Here is a 21,930-nt window from a genome sequence, read left to right on the forward strand (position 1 = left end):
TATCTAAAAAAAGTCATTTTTAGATATAGGAGCATAGATACATAGTTATTTGTGTTGAAAAAAGACATACGTCCATCGAGTTCAACCAGAAAATAGTACAACACCAGCCTGCTCCCTTACATATCCCTGTTGATCCAGAGGAAGGTGAAAAAACCCTTACAAGGCATGGTCCAATTAGCCCCAGAAAGGAAATAATTCCTTCCCAACTCCAGATGGTAATCCAATAAAATCCCTGGATCAACACCACTGGGCATTACCTAGTAATTGTAGCCATGGATGTCTTTCAATGCAAGGAAAGCATCCAAGCCCCCTTTAAATGCAGATGTATAATTTGCCATAGCTACTTCCTGTGGCAATGCATTCCACATCTTAATCACTCTTACTGTAAAGAACCCTTTCCTAAATAAATAGCTAAACCGTTTTTCCTCCATGCGCAGATCATGTCCTCTAGTCCTTTGTGAAAGCCTAGGAACAGCTCATCCGCCAAGCTTTTATATTTCATTCTGATATGATTATACATGTTAATTAGATCTCCTCTGAGGCATCTTTTCTCCAGACTAAATAAACCCAGTTTATCTAACCGTTGTTGTTTTTTTTATTCCTAGACGTTTTGTTTCCACATGGGATATACAGTAGGATGCAAAAGTTTGGTCAACCTTGTTAATCATCATGATTTTTCTGTATAAATCGTTGGTTGTTACAATATAATGTCAGTTAACCTCTTGCCGACTGCCTCACGCCGATGGGTGTGGCCGCGGCGGCAGCCCCAGGACCGCCTAACGCCGGTTGGCGTAAAGTCCTGGGGCTCTGCTTTGCAGGAGCGTGCGCGCATCTTCTGCTTGGGGGGGGGCGGAGCTCCGCCCTGCCTTCGGTCTCCGAGCGGCTATTGCCGCTCGGGAGACTATTAGACGGCGTGATCGCCGTCTATTTACATGGTGCAACGCTGCGATCAGCAGCAGCGCTGCACTGGGGACAGCCGTGTGACACGGCTGTCCCCCTGGGGGACAAGAGAGCAATCGGCTCTCATAGGGTGAAGCCTATGAGAGCTGATCGCTATGATTGGCTGGCTGGCTGGGGGGAGGGAGGGAAGGGAATTAAAGAAACAGGCTTTTTAAAAAAAAAAAAAAACAACAAACAAAAATATTTGTAAAAAAAATAAAATAAACATGGGGGAGCAATCAGACCCCACCAACAGAGAGCTGGTGTGTGCTATGAGAGTTGGTGTGTACTATGTTGTGCGGCCCTGCAGCTTGGCCTTAAAGAGGAGCTGTTAGATATAAGGTCTCAGAGAAAAAAAACACATATATCAGTAGCTAAATATTGGCTGTACTTACATTACATACGCATTTCACTGTCCACGTTTGGATTTCACAGAATTTTTATATAGTATTTGCAGAGAATGATGCTCCTGACAGCTCATGGCAGGTTCCATGTTTGTCTGTCTCTTACGAAGCCAATTGTGATGTCATGTCCTCCCTGCAAGATCCTAATGGTTCATTATCTGGTTCATGATCGGACAACACTACTGTGCAGTGAATATTAGCCATGTGGCTAGGAACAATAGCGGACTCATGCAGTATACTCTAAGAACTTGTGCCCTGTGATTTTTCAGTGCTGTGAGTTTATGCTGCTGTAATATGAGCCTGTAACTTCTCACAGCCTTAGGGCGTGATAGGGAAATGAAGGGGAGGACCCAAGGTAGTGCACCGGGGAGAAGCAGCCCCAGAATGCTTTGCAGTATGTTATGCGGCCTGCCGTCCTCCTTACGAGCTTGGGAATAACAGCCTTGCTGTTCAGCACACATGAAAAGTAAGAGAGATTTTTAACTTCAGTATTACCTTTTTGGCTTCCTTCTAAACTGTTTAACACAGGAGAATAGAGGTTTAAATTAGCTTTTGCAGCCTGACAGTTACTCTTTAAAGCTGCAGTGGCCAATTTGACTAAAAATGGCCTGGTCACTAGGGGGGGGGGGGGGGGGGGGGGGTTAGCCCTGCATTCCTCAAGAGGTTAAGTATATCATATAGGAGACATACAAAGTGATATTTGAGAAGTGAAATGACGTTTATTGGATTTACAGAAAGTGCACAATAATTATTTAAATAAAATTAGGCAGGTGCATTAATAATGTGGGCACTGTTGTCATTTTATTGATTCCAAAACCTTTAGAGCTAATTATTGGAACTCAAATTGGCTGGGTAAGCTCAGTGACCCCTGACCTACATACACAGGTGAATCCAACTATGAGAGAGTATTTAAGGGGTCAATTGTAAGTCTCCATCCTCTTAATTTTCTCTGAAGAGTAGCAACATGGGGATCTCAAAACAACTCTCAAATGACCTGAAGACAAAGATTGTTTACCATCATAGTTTAGGGGAAGGATACAGAAAGCTGTCTCAGGGATTTCAGCTGTCTGTTTCCACAGTTAGGAACATACTGAGGAAATGGAAGACCACAGGCTCAGTTCAAGTTAAGTCTCAAAGTGGCAGACCAAGAAAAATCTCATAAATACAGAAGCGACGAATGGTGAGAACAGTCAGTCAACCCACAGACCAGTACCAAAGACCTACAACATCATCTTGCTGCAGATGGAGTCACTATGCATTGTTCAACCATTTGGTGCACTTTACACAAGCAGATACTGTATGCGAGAGTGATGCAGAGGAAGCCTTTTATCCGCCCGCAGCACAAACAGAGCCGCTTGAGGTATGCTAAAGCAAATTTGGACAAGCCAGCTTCATTTTGGAATGCTGTGCTGTGGACTGATGAAACTAAAATTGAGTTATTTGGGCATAACAAGGGGCATTATGCATGGAGGAAAAAGCACAGCATTCCAAGAAAAACACCTGCTACCTACAGTAAAATATAGTGGTGGTTCCATCATGCTGTGTGGCCAGTGCAGGGACTGGGAATCTTGTCAATGTTGAGGGACGAGTGGATTCCACTCAGTATCAGCAGATTCTGAAGACCAATGTCCAGGAATCAGTGACAAAGCTGAAGCTGCATCAGGGATGGATCTTTCAACAAGACAATGACCCTAAACACTGCTCAAAATCCACTAAGGCATTCATGCAGAGGAACAAGTACAACATTCTGGAATGGCCATCTCAGTCCCCAGACCTGAATATAATTGAAAATCTGTGGTGTGAGTTAAAGAGAGCTGTCCATGCTCAGAAGCCATCAAACCTGAATGAACTAGAGATTGTAACGATCGGTGTCAGCAACCAGAGAGAGAATCTGATCCTTGGCGATCCGCAGTATCCCCAAAAATACAGATATACCCGATTATTGAGGATCTGCGGAATCGTCAATAATCAGATATGTCTAACCTCTAGACACCAGGGAGAGTGTAAGTGTTTGGTGCAACAGTAACAACTCTGAGTAAAGACCACCAGAGGAGCTGGTGGCCTATACTCCCGAGGAATTCACCCCTGAGCGGTGGGTGAGATTCCTGTAGCCTGTGGACCCCTGAGCGAGGGACCAAGGCTGGGGCGCAGGAAGCCCTGCTGCTAATATGTAAGGCTTTGCCCTGAACTGGGCTAACATAACACAGTAATAACACAACCTAGTCTGGGTGTGAGGTCCGTATTCACAACACCCTGGAACTAGTCTGGAGTATAACATAAATGATAATACAGTTCCCTAGTCTTGGGTGTGAGGTCCGTATTCACAACACCCTGGAACTAGTCTGGAGCATAACATAAAAGATAATACAGTTCCCTAGTCTTGGGTGTGAGGTCCGTATTCACAACACCCTGGAACTAGTCTAGAGCATAACATAAAAGATAATACAGTTCCCTAGTCTTGGGTGTGAGGTCCGTATTCACAACACCCTGGAACTAGTCTAGAGAATACACAGAGGATACACAGTATTCCTAGTCTGGGGTGTGAGGGCCTTGATCTCAACACCCTGGAACTGGTCTAACAAATAATACCATACAATTAGTACTTTAAGCTATCAAGAATCTGACTCAGTGTGGATTCACAGCTCCAGCCGGTTCTGGCACACTGTCGGGTCTAGCTAAGGTCTGAGTGCCTTCACGCAAGTGTTAGCAATGGCAGACAACCAGCAACTGACAAGCAGCAGAATATATAGTTGCTGGACTCTGCTGCCCCGCCCGAACCATTCAGCCAATCATGAGTCCTACAGGAGTCAGCTGACCTTCCTGATCAGCTGACACTTCCCCTGCTGGTATAAAGGTCCTGCATTCAGGCCCGCGCGTGCATAGCTCTCCATCTGTCTAGGTGCACTAACAGACCCAGCCACACCAAGCACACGCCGCCGCATGCAAGCAGCTGCTTTGCTGTCAGGACATGCAGCGGCTTTTCCGCATTCCACCATACTACCAGACGCGTGTCCATGCGTGCAAACCGCCGCTTTGGACGCGGAATCAGCCGCCTCGTTCTTGGCATATGCGGCGGCTTTTCCGCGTTTTCTCACAGTACCCCCCCCTGAGGAGTGGACTCCGGACATCTCCTTCCTGGCTTTTCAGGACATAAGTTAGAGAATTTTCCTTTTATCTCATACTCAGGCCGGCCATCAATCCACCCAGGGAGGGAAGGAGTGGAATCCACCTGCAGCGCTGCCCCGGGCGGGGACACAGGAAATGATTTTTTGTCAGCCTGTTTTTTTGGTGATAGAATGGTTTGGGGCCAAAAACCCCTGTCTAAAGTGTCTGCTTTGGGGCTTTTGCTATCAGATTTATGCATGAGAGGAAACCGTGAGGAACAGGAACCATTAGAAATAACTGTACACTGTCCTGCCTTTCCTGCGACCTGTATCCTAGTTTTATCCACCTCGCCCTTCTTTAAACAGTGCTCATGACAATGAGCTGACCAGTTCAGTAACTGTCCTGAAGCCCAGTCAATCAGTGGAGAGTGGAGTTGCAACCAGGGCATACCGAGAACAACAGCAGACCCTTTCATCGGCAGGACCAGGAACTGTAAACTTTCTTCATGCACTGCCCCCAAACAACATGACAGCAGGGGGGTTTGGGAAAGAAACTGGGCACTGCGCAATGGAGAGTCGTCCACTGCAGTGACCGAAATCTGCCGGTCGGGTGCAGATAACGGTATCCCCAGACTTTTGGCAAAATCGTAATCGATGAGGTTCGCTGATGAACCCGAGTCCACCATGGCATCTGCGGACTTGGTCCGACCTTCCCACGTAACCGAACAAGGAAGGATCAGCCGACCATCGTTCAGGGATGAACCCTGCTTACCTATGATTTTGACTAATCCTAGGCGATAGCTTTTGTCTGGCCTAGTGGAACCATGTAAAGCGTTCTTCTTTGGGCTCCTGCGACTCTTTTCCCCCAGATTCAACCTTGTGTACCCAATTTGCATAGGTTCGCCTGGAGGTGAGGGAGACCGAGAAGAGTCGTGTAAGATAGACCTTCTGGCCACTCTACCACGAATCTGTCTCTGGTGGCGCAAACGGCGATCTATCTGTATGGCCAAAGAGATTGCCTCATCCAATGATTCGGGCTCAGGATGGCCTATCATTACCTCATGAATATTATCTGACAATCCGGCCAAAAAACAGTCTAGGAGGGCGAATGCGTCCCATCTAGCCGAGACTGCCCACCTCCTAAACTCCGCAGCATAATTTTCCACCGGACCTTTGCCCTGACCCAGAAGCTTAAGCTTCCGTTCAGAAGTCGAGGCGATGTCTGGGTCATCGTAAATCATAGCCATAGCCTCAAAAAATTAATCGACCGAGGTCAGGGCCTGATGCCCAATAGGAAGACCACATGCCCAGGTCTGGGAATCCCCTGACAACAGAGTCTTAATGAACGTAATTCTCTGTGCCTCGGTTCCAGACGAATTAGGCCTTAACTCAAAGTATGATAACACTCTATTTCTAAAGTTCCGAAAATCAGATCTGTCGCCAGAAAAATTTTCAGGTACAGGCATACGTATGTCTGTGCTAAGAGGAGATCGCACTGATTGAAGTCCTGAAATAGCCCCAAATATCTGACATATCTGGGTCTGTTGGTTCAAAACTGCCGCGGAAAGTTGGTTTACCGCGGTGGTCAGGACTTCAACATGGCTATACAGTGCGTCCATTTGGGTTCGGTCTGCCATCCTGTAACGATCGGTGTCAGCAACCAGAGAGAGAATCTGATCCTTGGCGATCCGCAGTATCCCCAAAAATACAGATATACCCGATTATTGAGGATCTGCGGAATCGTCAATAATCAGATATGTCTAACCTCTAGACACCAGGGAGAGTGTAAGTGTTTGGTGCAACAGTAACAACTCTGAGTAAAGACCACCAGAGGAGCTGGTGGCCTATACTCCCGAGGAATTCACCCCTGAGCGGTGGGTGAGATTCCTGTAGCCTGTGGACCCCTGAGCGAGGGACCAAGGCTGGGGCGCAGGAAGCCCTGCTGCTAATATGTAAGGCTTTGCCCTGAACTGGGCTAACATAACACAGTAATAACACAACCTAGTCTGGGTGTGAGGTCCGTATTCACAACACCCTGGAACTAGTCTGGAGTATAACATAAATGATAATACAGTTCCCTAGTCTTGGGTGTGAGGTCCGTATTCACAACACCCTGGAACTAGTCTGGAGCATAACATAAAAGATAATACAGTTCCCTAGTCTTGGGTGTGAGGTCCGTATTCACAACACCCTGGAACTAGTCTAGAGCATAACATAAAAGATAATACAGTTCCCTAGTCTTGGGTGTGAGGTCCGTGTTCACAACACCCTGGAACTAGTCTAGAGAATACACAGAGGATACACAGTATTCCTAGTCTGGGGTGTGAGGGCCTTGATCTCAACACCCTGGAACTGGTCTAACAAATAATACCATACAATTAGTACTTTAAGCTATCAAGAATCTGACTCAGTGTGGATTCACAGCTCCAGCCAGTTCTGGCACACTGTCGGGTCTAGCTAAGGTCTGAGTGCCTTCACGCAAGTGTTAGCAATGGCAGACAACCAGCAACTGACAAGCAGCAGAATATATAGTTGCTGGACTCTGCTGCCCCGCCCGAACCATTCAGCCAATCATGAGTCCTACAGGAGTCAGCTGACCTTCCTGATCAGCTGACACTTCCCCTGCTGGTATAAAGGTCCTGCATTCAGGCCCGCGCGTGCATAGCTCTCCATCTGTCTAGGTGCACTAACAGACCCAGCCACACCAAGCACACGCCGCCGCATGCAAGCAGCTGCTTTGCTGTCAGGGCATGCAGCGGCTTTTCCGCATTCCACCATACTACCAGACGCGTGTCCATGCGTGCAAACCGCCGCTTTGGACGCGGAATCAGCCGCCTCGTTCTTGGCATATGCGGCGGCTTTTCCGCGTTTTCTCACAGAGATGTTTTGTAAAGAGGAATGATCCAAAATACCTTCAACCAGAATCCAGACTCTCATTGGAACCTTCAGGAAGCATTTAGAAGCTGTAATTTCTACAAAAAGGAGGATCTACTAAATATTTATTTCTTTTTTGTGGTGCCCACATTTATGCACCTGCCAAATTTGGTTTGAGCAATTATTGCACACTTTCTGTAAATACAATAAACTTCATTTCACTTCTCAAATATCACTGTCTGTGTCTCCTATATGATATATTTAACTGACATTTTTTATCGTAACAACCAACGATTTATACAGGAAAATCAAGATGATTAACAAGGTTGCCCAAACTTTCACATCCCACTGTATTTACTACAATATTGATTGAGAATAATTTTAAAAGCTTGCCATTTCCCTTCAGTGTCCTTCCCTTGTAGTACATTATCCCAGTTCACCAAACTTAGTGCCTGCCTGAGTTGATTGAACTCTGCTATTCTAAAATTCATAGTTTTAGTGGTCCCGCTGCCCCGTGGCCTATCAGTCACCAGATCAAACGTTATCATGTTGTGATCATTATTTCCCAAATGTTCTTGAACCCGCACATTTGATACATTATCTGGTCTATCTGAAATGATCAAATGCAGTAACACATTCCCACTTGTTGGTTCTGTTACCATTTGAGTCAGGTAACTGTCCTGTAGTGTTGCCAGAAATCTGCTGCTTTTACCAGAATGGGTAGCCTCAATACTCCAGTCAGCGACTGGAAAGTTGAAGTCACCCATAACTATGACCTCATTTTTACTTGCAGCTTTTTCAGTCTGCTGTAGTAATTGCAGTTCTGCAGCTTCATGAATCCTGGCTTTCATCCATCCATGTCTCTGTTATTCCCAAAATGTCATAGACTTTGTCAATAAATACAATTGTTTATCTCATCATTGTATTTTACCCTCGGGTTCACTTTAAAGTGTAGCAGAGCTGCGGGGAATAAAGGACCTCCCACGCATGCACAGTAGACGCAGACTGACACGTCTGAACCAGTTACCGCGGCTGAATGGCAGACCGCTGGAAGACGATGTGGGACTCAGACCTGTTTATGCTGCTGGAGGAAGCCGCAAATGAGTTTCAAATCTTTTTCCCACAGCTCTGGTTTACTTTAAGGGCTAGTATTGGTGAAATGACTCTTTCACTGGTATTTTGGCATTATCTGTCAGGGACTCCCTGCAGTTATAAAGTTCCCATCAGGGGTCCCTTCATCCTACAAAATGTTACTTCAGCTGTTGTGTTTTCCCTATCAATTACATTAGCTGTTGTAAAAAATGTGCATGTTTCCCACATATAGAACACCTGGGGCTTGATTCACAAAAGAGTACTAACTGTTAGCACTGCCGTTTTTCACGCAAATTTTTGCGTTCGCACGCAATTAACCAGTTTTGCGTGAAATCGTTATCGTTTTCGCGAATTTTCGTGCAAAATTGTTACCGTTTGCTCGCGAAAATTTGCGTTTGTGCATGAAAACGGTAATGATTTCACGTGCAAACGTTTAATTGCGCATGAACGCGAAAATTTGCGCCAAAAAAGCCCGTGCTAACAGTAAGCACTCTTTTGTGAATCAAGCCCCTGGTGTGCAGAAAATGCATGGAAGAAAACGCATGCAGGAAACCCCACACAGAAAAGACAGACAAGTGAGCTTCCTGCCAGTATTTTTATAATGCTGGCTGACAAGTGTCCATTTATACTCTGACTATTAGGGATGAAAACAGAACCCAATTGGCCAGAGCGCTGCTCAGAGCTTCTACAATTCAGAGCTGTCAGTAAAGCAGGAGTTTCTGAAAATCAAGCACCTTCGTCCTGCGAAACAGTGATTTTGTTCCGAATCTGATTAGCAGTATGCAATTTTCAGGTCAAGATGCAGAATGCCATCCTCCTATTACTGGCAGTGCCAGCAGATGAGGGATGTACTGTACCTCTTTGCTCATTCAGGATACGGCTAGTTTTGAAATGAAGCATTCAGCTGCTCACACAAGGCTGATTTTTATGCCTTTTGAAAATAAGCCGACAGCAGTACAAACATGTAGCCACAGTCCTTGCAGCTACTAGATATACTTTTTCTTCTATTGTGACTAAGTGTTAAATGTCATTGTAGCCACTGCAGAGAAACTGGGTGACGCAGACAATGTGCATCATCGACATTAATTCTATCTTTCCTGCGGCCGGACAGAGATAAAAAGGACAGCTTCTGGAATGGCTCCACCCACCTTCCTCCAGGCAAAACTGACTCACACTGATAAAAGTAGCAAAATCTGAGCAAGCAACTTGGCAGTTCTAAGAAAAGAACACCAAGGCTGTTTTGTACATTTTTAAAATGCTACATTAATCTTAAGCTTATTTCGAGGCTGCTAGGACTTCATGCATTAAAGGGACTCCGAGCAGTGCAGAAACTATGGAAAGATGCATATCATTTTAAAGCTCTCTTTCTCCTCTTTTCAATGATATATAAACCACCGCCCTACGCCTTCTAGTTTTTGCTATTTTCGCGATTGAAATTGCCGCGGCTGCGATTTCAATCGCGAAAATAAAGAAAACTAAAAGGCGTAGAGCGACGATTTAAGTGTCGACAGAAAGAGGAGAAAGATAGCTTTAAAATGATATCCATCTTTCCATAGTTACTTGTATTACACAGGACGACACTTTCCCCAGTGTCAGCAGCTCCATTCAGCAGAAAAAGTCGCCCTGTGTAATACAATGCAACTATGGAAAGATGGATATCATTTTAAAGCTCTCTTTCTCCTCTTTCTGGTGACACCTAAATCGTTGCCCTACGCCTTTTAGTTTTCTTTATTTTCGCAATTGAAATCACGGCTGCTGCAATTTCAATCGCGAAAATAGTGAAAACTAAAAGGCGTAGGGCAGTGGTTTATATATCATTGGAAAGAGGAGAAAGAGAGCTTTAAAATGATATGCATCTTTCCATAGTTTCTGCACTGCTCGGAGTCCCTTTAAAGTGAACCTGTAACATCACAAAGGATGGCCAGATGGGAAACCGAGAACACAGACATCTCGTCATGCTTGCCTGTATTGCCTGTAGTCCTTAGATCAGTTTCTATGTACTCTTCAGAGCTTAGAACTGGGAAAGAAAATGGTGTGGGAGAATAAAGGCATTTATAACAATAATATTTCTATAGCGCTTTTCTCCCTGGGGATTTAAAGCGCCGTGCTTGCATTATGCAGTCTCAAAGGATAGGGAAAAGAGGTGAGTTTTTAGCCTTTTTTTAAAAGCTGTCCAGAGAAGGAGCCTCTCGTACTGATTGTGGAAGTAAGTTCCATAGAGTAGGGGCTGCATAGGAAAAGGCCCAGGCACCAAATGCTAAGTAAATCCTGGGAATAACCAGCTTCATCTTGTTGGCAGAGCGGAGGGTGCGTGGAGGGGCATAAAGTTCCAATAGATCCACTATGTATTTGGGTCCCATGTGGTTTAGAGCCTTGAATGTCAGCAGGCAGATTTTAACATTGATTCTCCATTTTACTGGCAACCAGTGAAGAGTTTGCAGTACTGGGGTGATGTGGGAGCTGCAGGGGGCATTGGCTAGGAGTCTGGCTGAAGCATTCTGTACTAATTGTAAGGGGCGCAGAACCTTATCTGTAGATCCGATGAACAGGGCGTTGCAGTAGTCTAGGCGGGAGGATACAAATGCATGAACCAGGGCAGGTAGGTCTTCAGCTGGGATAAGGTGTTTGATTTTCTCTATATTTCTTAGATGGAAGATGGAAGACTTGACAACAGCTGATACCTGCTGTCTGAGTTTTAGATTTCCATCCAGGATCACCCCAAGGTTTCGCACAGAGTCTTTATACTGTACGGTATCTCCCCCAATTGCTAGTTTGAGTTGGTGAGCGTTTTGAACTTTATCCATCATGTGTGGACCACCTACCACCAACACCTCTGTTTTGTCAGAGTTCAGCCTCAGCCAGCTTGTGTTCATCCAATTTTGTAAATCCACTAGACACGCATTTATGGATGCTGATGGGTCTTGGGTGCCAGGCTTGAAGGACAGATACAGATGTGTGTCATCTGCATAACAATGGTATCCTAGGCCATAGTTCTGGATTATTTTGCCCAGAGGGAGCATGTAGACTGCAGAGTAATGGTGATGGTACAGAACCCTGTGGAACTCCATAGGCAAGTGACACTGGGTTAGAGTAGTGTGTGCCCAGACATACTTGCTGTGTCCTGCCAGATAGGAAGGTCTGAAACCAGCTGAGAGCAGTACCCTTTAGGCCAATTCTTCAGTTGCTGGATAAGTATTTCATGATCCACAGTATCAAATGCTGCAGACAAGTCAAGAAGAATCAGAATTGAGCAATCACCCTTGTCCCTTGCAGTAAGTAGATCATTCATTACTCGGACTAATGCCGTTTCAGTGCTGTGCCTTTTCCTGAATCCTGACTGAAAAGTATCAAAGATGCTGTTATCTGTAAGCCTGGCTTCTAGCTGGTTGGCGACTGCTTTCTCGATAACTTTTGATAGGAATGGTAAGTTCGCCACAGGTCTGTAGTTGGTCACAGAATGAGGATCTAGTGATGGTTTCTTCAAGAGGGGTTTTATGATTGCTTTCTTTAGTTCTTCTGGGAAAAGTCCACTTTGCAAGGAGCACTGAGTGATTTTGTGAAGTGCTGGCCTGATCAGCTCTGGGCACTGCATTAAGGATCCAGTTATGCCAAGATCCAGGTTGCAGGTAGTGGGGCGGAGACTTTGAATGAGAATTCCAAAATCTTATTTACTCAGAGTGTCAAAGACTTGCCATGGTGGTACGGTAGTAGGCATACAGTATGCAAAGTCCAGTGGTCAATTGATGTTGTTGGTGTAATGCTGGCAAGGATGGCAGACACCTTGTTTGTGAAGAAGGCAGATAATTCTTCACACCTTTCCCTGGAGAATGTGGTTGGGGCTTTTAGGCAGGAAGGATTGCAGAGTGATTCCACTGTGTGGAAGAGTTGAGCAGCTCTGTTGTTGGCTGTAGATATCCATGTAAAGGTTTTTTAGGAGCATAGTGTACCTGAAATTCTTACTAAATCGTTACTTTTAATGACCAATGATTAAAATCATAGATCGAACAATATGGTAATAAAATATACTCATTGGCCTCAATTCACTAAGCTCATCTCCTGTCTTTAATAACGTTTCTAGAGTTATCAGCATGGTGATAAGGCATGTAGTATTCAGGAAACATTTTACCTCAGGCAAACCTGAAGTTAACTCTTCTGTCTTTAAGTTAAGGTGAGATCTCTAAAGTTAATCCTTAACCTCTTGCCGACGATGGGCATGGCCGCGGCAGCAGCCCCAGGACCGCCTAACGCCAATTGGAGTAAAGTCCTGGGGCCAGCTAATGCAGGAGATCGCGCGCAGGCTGCGTGCGCATCTCCTGCTTGGGGGGTGGAGCTCCGCGCCGCCTTCAGTCTCCGAGCGGCTATTGCCACTCGGGAGACTGTTAGACGGCGTGATTGCCATCTATTTACATGTACATAGCTGCAATCAGCAGCAGCGCTGTACTGGGGACAGCCGTGTGACACGGCTGTCCCCCTGGGACAATGGAGAGCGATCGGCTCTCATAGGCAGAAGCCTATGACAGCCGATCGCCATAATTGGCTGGCTGTAGGGAGGTCGGGAATATATTTAAAGAAACATACTTTTTTTTTAATAAAAAACAGTAACAAAAATATTTGTAAAAAAATAAATAAACAATCTGGGGGCGATCAGACCCCACCAACAGAGAGCTCTGTTGGTGGGGAGAAAAGGGGGGAATCACTCGTGTGCTGTGTTGTGCGGCCCTGCAGCTTAGCCTTAAAGCTGTAGTGGCCTATTTTACTAAAAATGGCCTGGTCACTAGGGGGGGTGTAGCACTGCAGTCCTCAAGAGGTTAAAATAACTCCAGAATTCTGAAAAGAACTACACAGGAGGTAACTTAAGGAATGGAGAGATAAGATAACTTAGGTGGCCACACACCATACATTTTTTTAAATATCTGTTCAATTTAAGAATTGCAATCAATTTTTCTGACTAATTGTAACATTTCAAAAATCTGCCCAATGTACCACACACATGTTCAATTTTTCCCCAGTTATGATAAAAATGATTGGAAACTGACAAAATTGCTAAGGTGTGTATATTAATAAATTTACAATTTAACACACACCATACAATCTTTGGAAAGATTGAAGAAAAATATCTGGCATTCCGGATTGATAAAAATAGAAGAAACCGGGAAATCCGATCAGATTTTTCAGTCGAATGAAAAAAAAATCTTTCAATTTTTTCTGGAGATCCAATCGTTTTTATCGAATTGCTGTAAAATCGGATAATTTTATTGTATCGTGTGTGGCCACCTTTACTGTGTGGAGGTAAGTTTACTCTTGCCTTATTATCTCCAGCAGGATCTTAGTGAATTGAGGCCAATGGCCTCAATTCACTAGTTATTTTCACATGCAGTCAATTAAAGCGGACCCAAACCAAACTTTTTCTTTTAGTTCAACATTTTTAGTTGCACCTCTCTGACATATACAAAGATAAATAAACACTCCTTCAAGCTTATGAGCATTTCAGTGCATGCTTTTCACCCTTCACTTTTCATAACTAGGGTTATACAGGTGGCAGTCATTAGCAATTCCTCCTTTGCTGGATACCATCTACTCCACCAGTATGCTGGATTTTGTCCCGGCAATTTGAAAGGTAGGGAGGGTTTTCTCCAAAAAAATTAAAATATTTTATATTTGTCATCATGCAGCTGAAAAAGGCTGCTATTTATTATTATAATTTAGAAAATAGATTTTTATATCTGAAATCTTGTATTTTTAATTTGGGTCCACTTTAACAGCCTTTAACTTTAGAATTCTGTCTTTAACTTTAGAATTCTGTAGTTATCTTAAGGATTGAAACGCTAACTTTAGAGATCTCTCCTTAAATTAAAAACAGAAGAGTTAACTTTAGGTTTTCCTGATGTAAATTTCCTGAATACTACATCTTATCACCATGGTGATAACTCTAGAAACGTTATTAAAGACAGGAGATAAGCTTAGTGAATTGAGGCCTTGTGTCTAAAAATGGGTTGGGGCAGCAGCTCGGGGTGTTGGACTAAGCGTGGACTCCAAGGGGCAGATTTTATCCACTGTGTATGGAGTTGCGAATTGGTCCAAGTGTTCTGGAAATCTGTCACACATTTTTTTTGCAACGTCCGGTTGATTTATCCTTTGAAGGCTATCATTCATAAAGCATTTCCGCATGCGGAAATGCTTAAAACAGCTGACTTTACCGACCACTCGGCAAAGTCAGCATTCATAAAGGCTCTTTCCGCATGGAAAAATGACACTACCGAGCAGAGTGATAAATCACCGCCTTGTGCGGTGATTATCGGTACAAATGTAGCAAAATGTTCATTCATGAAGATCACCGCAAGCGGTGTGAGGTCGGGAAGTTCCGCTCCCTCTGATGTGGCGATACCAATGTAAGTGAATGGAGACACACAGACCTCCCAGGCAGCTGCAGCAGAGCGGAACACGGAGAAATGTATCAACTCTGCAGCTTCCGTGTCTCCGCCTGCCTACAGCCAGCTTAGCTCGGGGAATCTCCGCACTGCTTCCGCACATGGATACATCTTTATGAATGCCCACCCAGAAGTCTAAAAATTCACCAGCGGTGTTTTCCCGCACTAATTCTCTTTACCGACAGCCTGTTCATGAATGATAGCCAAAGTGTCCATGCTGGGAATTATTGACAATGCTACTTATAACAAACATAAGCAATTATTTCTTAGGATTGCCTACTTTTACGCTAGAAAGTCCCTTTTATTAAAATGGAAAACGCCCAATCTTCCTTCATTGGATAATTCTAAATGCCTGGATAATCAAAATCTACATCTGTATAATCTTATGCTAGGCATACACGGCTCGATTTTGCCGCTCGATTGCTTCACCGCTCGATTCTGCAGGCGATTCTCTCATCTTCAGCTCGTTCTTATCTTTTTCCATTGTCCTCAATGCAGAATCGAGCGGCGAAACGATCGGGCGGGAGATCGGACGTGTCGGAAATTATCTATCGAGCCATCTTAATGACTCAGAATCGAGCCGTGTATTCCCAGCATTACATATCAAAATAGAGGTCATCCGGCAAAGTTTGATAAGGTATGGAGTCTATGGACAGAGAATGGTAAGACAGTTATATCTGACCTGGATATTACAATCAGTGTGTCTGAAATACATATGTAATGCTAAAATTATATGTTGGAGGCTCTGCTGGTACTGATGGATAGAAGATGTCAATTTTTCATAATGTCATGATTATTACTACATATGTGTATGATACTTGGCGGATGTATTTGTATGGGCCCTGGGATGTTTGGGGTGTGGGGGGTTAGAGGGTGGGATTAAAGTCTGGGAATGTTTTTGTTTTTTCTGCATTTTTAAAACTTCAATATACATTTTCTAAAAAAATAAATAAAATAAATACACTTATTGTCACCATAAACATGAGCATTTGTTAAGTCCACAGTTCCCTCCAGGCATGTCCATTCGAAGTATTATTATATGTATGCACATTGACGAGGTTTCGCAGCTCAAGCTTGCTTCATCAGCGGCTATGAAGTACAAACAAGGAGAAATATACAAAAAAGGTGTGTGATCACATGAGTGCAGCAGAGATGTGTAAGGTAGAATACAGGAACACAGAGTTGGAAGCCCAATTACTCTCACCCGTACAAGGATGTCTTCAAAGTGTGTGACCCACGGGATTGTGCCACAATCTAAAATAGTGCTAAATATAGAAATATTGTCATACTTGCATACATCGGCTGTTATGGAAGAGCCGTGAGAAAAGAAACCGCAATCGGTTTGCTGCACCGATTGTCGTTGACATACCAGATCAAAATCTTATGTTTAGGTACAGCAGACTGTGAGCCTGGGGTCTCTGGCTTTCATAGCTGCTGGCAGAGCTTATTTTAATGAGATATTTTGGCCCTCTGATAAGGCATATTTGTTTTAATTACCTGGTTCAAAAGGGGTTCCTTCAGGGACCAGCAAGCTCAAATGGCAAAGTGTTGCTGACTTCATTTATGGACAGAATAAACATAGCAGGGGTCCTATTCAGAAACTACAGTCCCACAGACATCCCAGCAGATACACAGCATAACTCCGTAGTATGAACAGCACAAAGTGAAAATATAGCCATTCATTTTTTTTTGTAAGATTGTAGCAGAATGCCATGGACTATCTCTACGAAAATAACACATTTAGGCACAGTTGAAATTGCGCACGTTTGAAGATATCGTGGAAGTTCCTAGCTCATTCCTAAGCCGAGTTATTAATTTTGGTGCAACTACTTGGGCTAGACTCGTGATTCTTGATCTCTGTATGTTCCCCCGGATCCACTGTGTATTAATCTGTACTGTTATCAGCGCAAATGTGGCATTTATCGTTTTCAAATGACAGGAGTATATAAATTTAAACCTAAATCTCAGAGGACATGAACTGTGATTGGTTGTCAACCAGATGGGGGTTAGGCTTGGTCCAACCCCAAAACTAGCTTCAATAAAACCAAGCTTCAGGCAGAGAGGGGACGTCCTCCAAATTCCATCTTCACGAAGGCATGCTGTTGCTCTGAGGACCGAGCAGCGGACATTTTTGTTTGAACTTCGCTCTGGAAACAAAATAACTTAATGTGCATACCCAGAAGCACATTTTCACCTGACCTTAAGTATACATATTTTCTTCCCTTTTTATTTTTATACTGTGCTACTATTGTCTCCATAATTGTTTATTTTAATGATTTTCTGTATATATTAATTATTTATATTGCATTTATAATAAAAGACTTCTAAAAGTCATTTATCTTTCGGCTACACCTGCTATTCAGCCACACACAGAAAGAATTCTAGCTTCTGAAGATCGCTACTGAGAATTGTTGTTATTAGTCAGAACAGGGTGTGTTTTAACCGTTCTATTTGCAGGTATTAGTATCAGGCAGATTGGGGCTTGTCTTCTTATAAAAAAAATGGTGGCATCCTAGTATTTTGTGTTTAATAGATTGCACGCCTCCCTCTGATCTGTCTGCTGCCAAAATTCCAGCGGTTTCAGCTCATCTATTGCGTCCACGAGATTGGATGGTCTGTGTGATGAAACAGATTGGAAGGCATTGTGCGGTCTGGCCACTAGGGGGATTGTGATATCAGCTGTAATCATCAATTAGTTACCATGGAGCAGAAGCCTGCCTTCAACTTTTAACATTTGGAACCTCAGTGTCTGATAGGTATGCTAATGTTGAATTGGGGAAGGGGTGGAGAGCGTAGAAAGAGTTGGAACTTAGGAAAGTGTTGCACCATTTGATGGATGTCTGATGTAATATAATTTGCACCACTCCTGCCACTAGACCAGTACTCCTCTATGCAGTGCAAAGCTAATGCAGGTGTCAATTCCATGCCACTTCCATCCATTCAACTAATAAACAGCCTTACTGATCAATCTTCAGTCAAACATCAATTTAGAGGACCTTCAGTTTAAAGAGATTTCAAACAGGTTTAATGTTCTTATCAAATATAATGTCCAGTCTATAAATCTGTTCTATAATGTATTTACTTTTGCTCACATCTGTGATTTCACAGGTTCACTCTACAGACCAGTAAACTGAAAAGTGATAGCAATAGCTTAGTATGCCTGTCTGTTTAATGCTGACTGTATTAACCTCCTGAGCGTTATGCCGCTCAGGAGGTTTTACAGTTTTATAGTCCCCCATTAATAATTTGTGATCCAATGGCTGTAAAACCTTTAGCTAGCACTAGGCTAGCTAGCATATGTGGCCGGCAAACCCCGATCGCCCCAATCCAGCCAGTTAATACATTACCCAGCCTGGATCCAGCGGTCGGCGCTGCCTCCCTGCACAGCTCCGCTCTTCGCTATGGGGAGGATCGTACATGACGTCATGCGCAGACCTGAACCTCCCCATAGAGAGACCGGAGCTGTGCGGAGAGGCAGTGCTGCTCGCTGGATCCAGGCTGGGTAATGTATTTACTTGGCTGGATCAGAGGCGATTGGGGTGGGGGCGGGGCACATATACTAGCAAGCCTAGTGCTAGCTAAAGGTTTTACAGTCATTGGATCACAAAAAATTTTCATGGGGGACTCCTGAGGCCAGAGAGCGGTATGCCCGACATTTAACCTCCTTAGAATACCGCTAAGGAGATTAAATGCAAAAATATAATTCTAATTTGGAGCTAATATGCTTTGAGAGGCAGATGTAAATGTGATTTACTGGGCCTAAACTCTTCAGAACGACAGGCTTTACCCCCCCTAAAGACCAGGCTATTTTTCACAAGCCTCGCTGCAGGGCCGCACAACTCAGCACACAAGTGATTCCCCCCCCCTTTTCTCCCCACCAACAGAGCTCTCTGTTGGTGGGGTCTGATCGCACCCTAGGTGGTTTTTTTTTTTTAGAAATATTTATTACATTATCTTTTAAAGATTTTTAACTATTTTTTTTTTAATATATTTCCTCTTCAGCCCCCCCTCCCCTCACCAGCCAATCAGCGTGATCGGCTGTGATAGGCTTCAGCTATCACAGCGGATCACTTTTGTCCCCCTGGAGGGGACAGCTGAGTGGCACGGCTGTCCCCTGTATAGCACTGCCTAAGATCACAGCACTGTACGTACTAAACAGATGGCGGTTTCGCTGTCTAACAGTTTCCTAGCGGCGATCGCCGCTGGGAGACTGAATACCAAGCAGGAGCGATCTCCTGCAAAAGCCAGCCCTAGAACTTTACGCCCATCGGCATGATGTGGTCCTGTAGCGGTTAAAGGGCACCCAAGGTGAGAGGGGCATGGAGACTGACATGTTTATTTCCTTTCAAATAATGCACATTGCCTGGCTGTTTCGCTGATCCTCTGCCTCTAATACTTTAACCACTTGAGGACCCACCCTTTACCCCCCCTTAAGGACCAGCGCTGTTATTTGTGATCTGTGCTGGGTGGGCTCTACAGCCCCCAGCACAGATCAGGGTGCATCCAGAGCGATCAGATCGCCCCCCTTTTTCCCCCACTATGGGGATGATGTGCTGGGGGGGTCTGATCGCTCCTGCCTGCCGGTGTTGCGGGGGGGGGGGCACCTCAAAGCCCCCCTCCGCGGCGAAATCCCCCCCCCTCCCTCTCCTACCTGGCCCCCCTGGTGTTCCGGGCTGCACAGGACGCTATCCGTCCTGTGCAGCCAGTGACAGGACGTCCCCTGTCACATGGCGGCGATCCCCGGCCGCTGATTGGCCGGGGATCGCCGATCTGCCTTACGGCGCTGCTGCGCAGCAGCGCCGTACAATGTAAACAAAGCGGATTATTTCCGCTTGTGTTTACATTTAGCCTGCGAGCCACCATCGGCGGCCCGCAGGCTATTCACGGAGCCCCCCGCCGTGAATTGACAGGAAGCAGCCGCTCGCGCGAGCGGCTGCTTCCTGATCAGCCTGCAGCTGGCGACGCAATACGGCGTCGCTGGTCCTGCAGCTGCCACTTTGCCGACGCGCGGTATGAGTGCGCGGTCGGCAAGTGGTTAAAGGAAACATCAGGCAATCCCCTAAAAAACAGATTTACTCACCTGGGGCATCCTCCAGCTCCTGGAAGTCTATGCGACCTCGCCGCAGCTTCGGTCCCAGCGGGTCTCTCGTGGCGACCGGAGCTGCGGCGAGGGATGCATAGACTTCCAGGGGCTGGAGGAAGCCCCAGGTGAGTAAATCTGTTTTTTTGGTGGTTTCCTGATGTTTCCTTTAAGCCATAGACCCCGAACAAGCATGCAGATCAGATGTCTGACAAGATTAGCTACATGCTTGTTTCAGGTGTGTGATTTAGACCCTATTGAGCAGAAAGATCAGCAGGACTTATGGCACCATGGGTGTAACAATCACCCCTGTGACCCCTGCCATCGCAGGGAGGCCTAGAGGCTTTGGGGGCCACTCCACCTCTCTCCCCAACTGAAAGCGCAGGCAATTAGCAAAGAAACCTTCCTTTTCACTCACAAAAACTGTTTGCAGGAGCGTGTGAAATTTTTTCCTGCTTCCAGAGGCTGCTTCACAGCAGAACACTCTCTGCTGCCATTCACAGGCTCCCAATCCCGTGGGGCTCGGGGACAAAGGGGGCCCCATGCTATCATCTTTGCAGGGGGCCCTATTAAGTCTAGTTACGCCCCTGTATGACACCTTCCATATGCCTCACACCTCAGATTCCTTTTAAACTAAAACTCCACCTTTCATTTAAAGAACAATATTGTGATTACTGTAGTATTCTCTAAACAAACCAATGGTACCAGTGAAATATTAACAGTTTACTATTGGAAAAGAATCCCTGTCGGTACTGCTAAAACAGGACTTTTAGTCATATGTCTAAACAAATGAGCAAATTACTAAATATGTACAGTAAGTAAATAATTGAGGTTCCTGTCTACACCATAAGTGTATGTGTCCTCAGTTCTTAGGATTTACTACAAGGGGCTAGGTATATACCCCCTGTACCTCCTCAGTATCATGTTCTGTCTGTTGTAAAGGGGCAGGAATTAGTCAGCAACATAGACACTGCTGGATCTGTACAGTAATAGTGCTAGTATACAATACACACCCCATTTCCCAACATGCTTTGCTCAAATGTGTCACCTGTGTCATACAGCCTCCTCCATTACAATACAACATCTCTGAAGCAGTCATGTAGGCTGGGGACAGACCTGTAAATAGGACTCGCCATATTTTGGTGTGGTGGTAGAGAAAGCATCATGATAACACTACACAATATGCAGCCTTACCACCATTCTGTACTGGAGCAAATCACTACAAAATCACTTTAAAATGTAGTGAAAAATCCATCCTTAGGGAAAACATAAACATTGCACGGGTTTCACAGGTTTTGTAAGCGTTACCTATTTTTCAATGCTGTGCCTCTCCTGTGCCAGGCCAAGCTGAGTTGAATGGGACTAATGTGCTATAATGAAGCTGTGAGCACACCAATTATATAAAGCACTGACTTGCAGGGGGAAATAATCCTGCACAAATGAACATGTGGCGCAGATAAGTCTGCAATGTGTGGACTATTGCCACAGCTGCAAGGAAAGAACAAAGCTGTATGTCTCACAATTCATAGCTGGCTGCAGACTGAACGGAAAGCTGATTATTACAATATTACATTATAAAATAGGTTAAAAGAAAATGTAAGTAAAATTGAAAGTGGCCAATTACTAGGGAGGGTCAATGAGATGCAAATCATTTTGAGTTGATGCAAGATTATGCAAATGTATGCAGCTTACAAAACAACCAATCAAATCCTGCTGAGGTAAAATTGAATTGGTCCATTTTTAAGCTGCATGAATTTGCTTACAGAATTTGCATAGACCTGCATCAACTCAAAATGATTTGCATCTCATTGACTATCACTACCAGTTACTTACCTGGGGAATTAAGCCAATCATATGCTCTTCGTTTGATTGAGATTGGCTCAGTTCCCAACGACCTGAAAACCAGAATCATCTCATAGATTATCTCGATGTCTGACTTACTTGCTTTGCACAGTTGATTGAAGTGACTCCCTCAGAACTAGCAGACAGGAAACTAAGATTTACAAAAA

The 21,930-nt window shown here is 44.6% G+C and overlaps 1 protein-coding gene across 4 annotated transcripts in view; it reads right to left on the reverse strand.

The window, feature by feature from the left end:
• The window catches only part of ZNF385C (zinc finger protein 385C), a 526,232-nt gene that overhangs the window by 16,254 nt on the left and 488,048 nt on the right, over positions 1-21,930 (reverse strand). For 2 of the 4 annotated variants that reach the window (XR_011025353.1, XR_011025355.1), the window contains exon 11: positions 21,863-21,914. The gene's annotated coding sequence lies outside the window, so the exon portion shown is untranslated. Of the gene's footprint in view, positions 1-15,844; positions 15,931-21,862; positions 21,915-21,930 lie in introns of those variants that run through there. The other 2 variants (XR_011025354.1, XR_011025356.1) reach the window with 2 other exon arrangements.

The sequence above is a fragment of the Hyperolius riggenbachi genome, chromosome 12, assembly GCF_040937935.1.
Source record: "Hyperolius riggenbachi isolate aHypRig1 chromosome 12, aHypRig1.pri, whole genome shotgun sequence".
In the NCBI taxonomy this organism is placed as follows: domain Eukaryota; kingdom Metazoa; phylum Chordata; class Amphibia; order Anura; family Hyperoliidae; genus Hyperolius; species Hyperolius riggenbachi.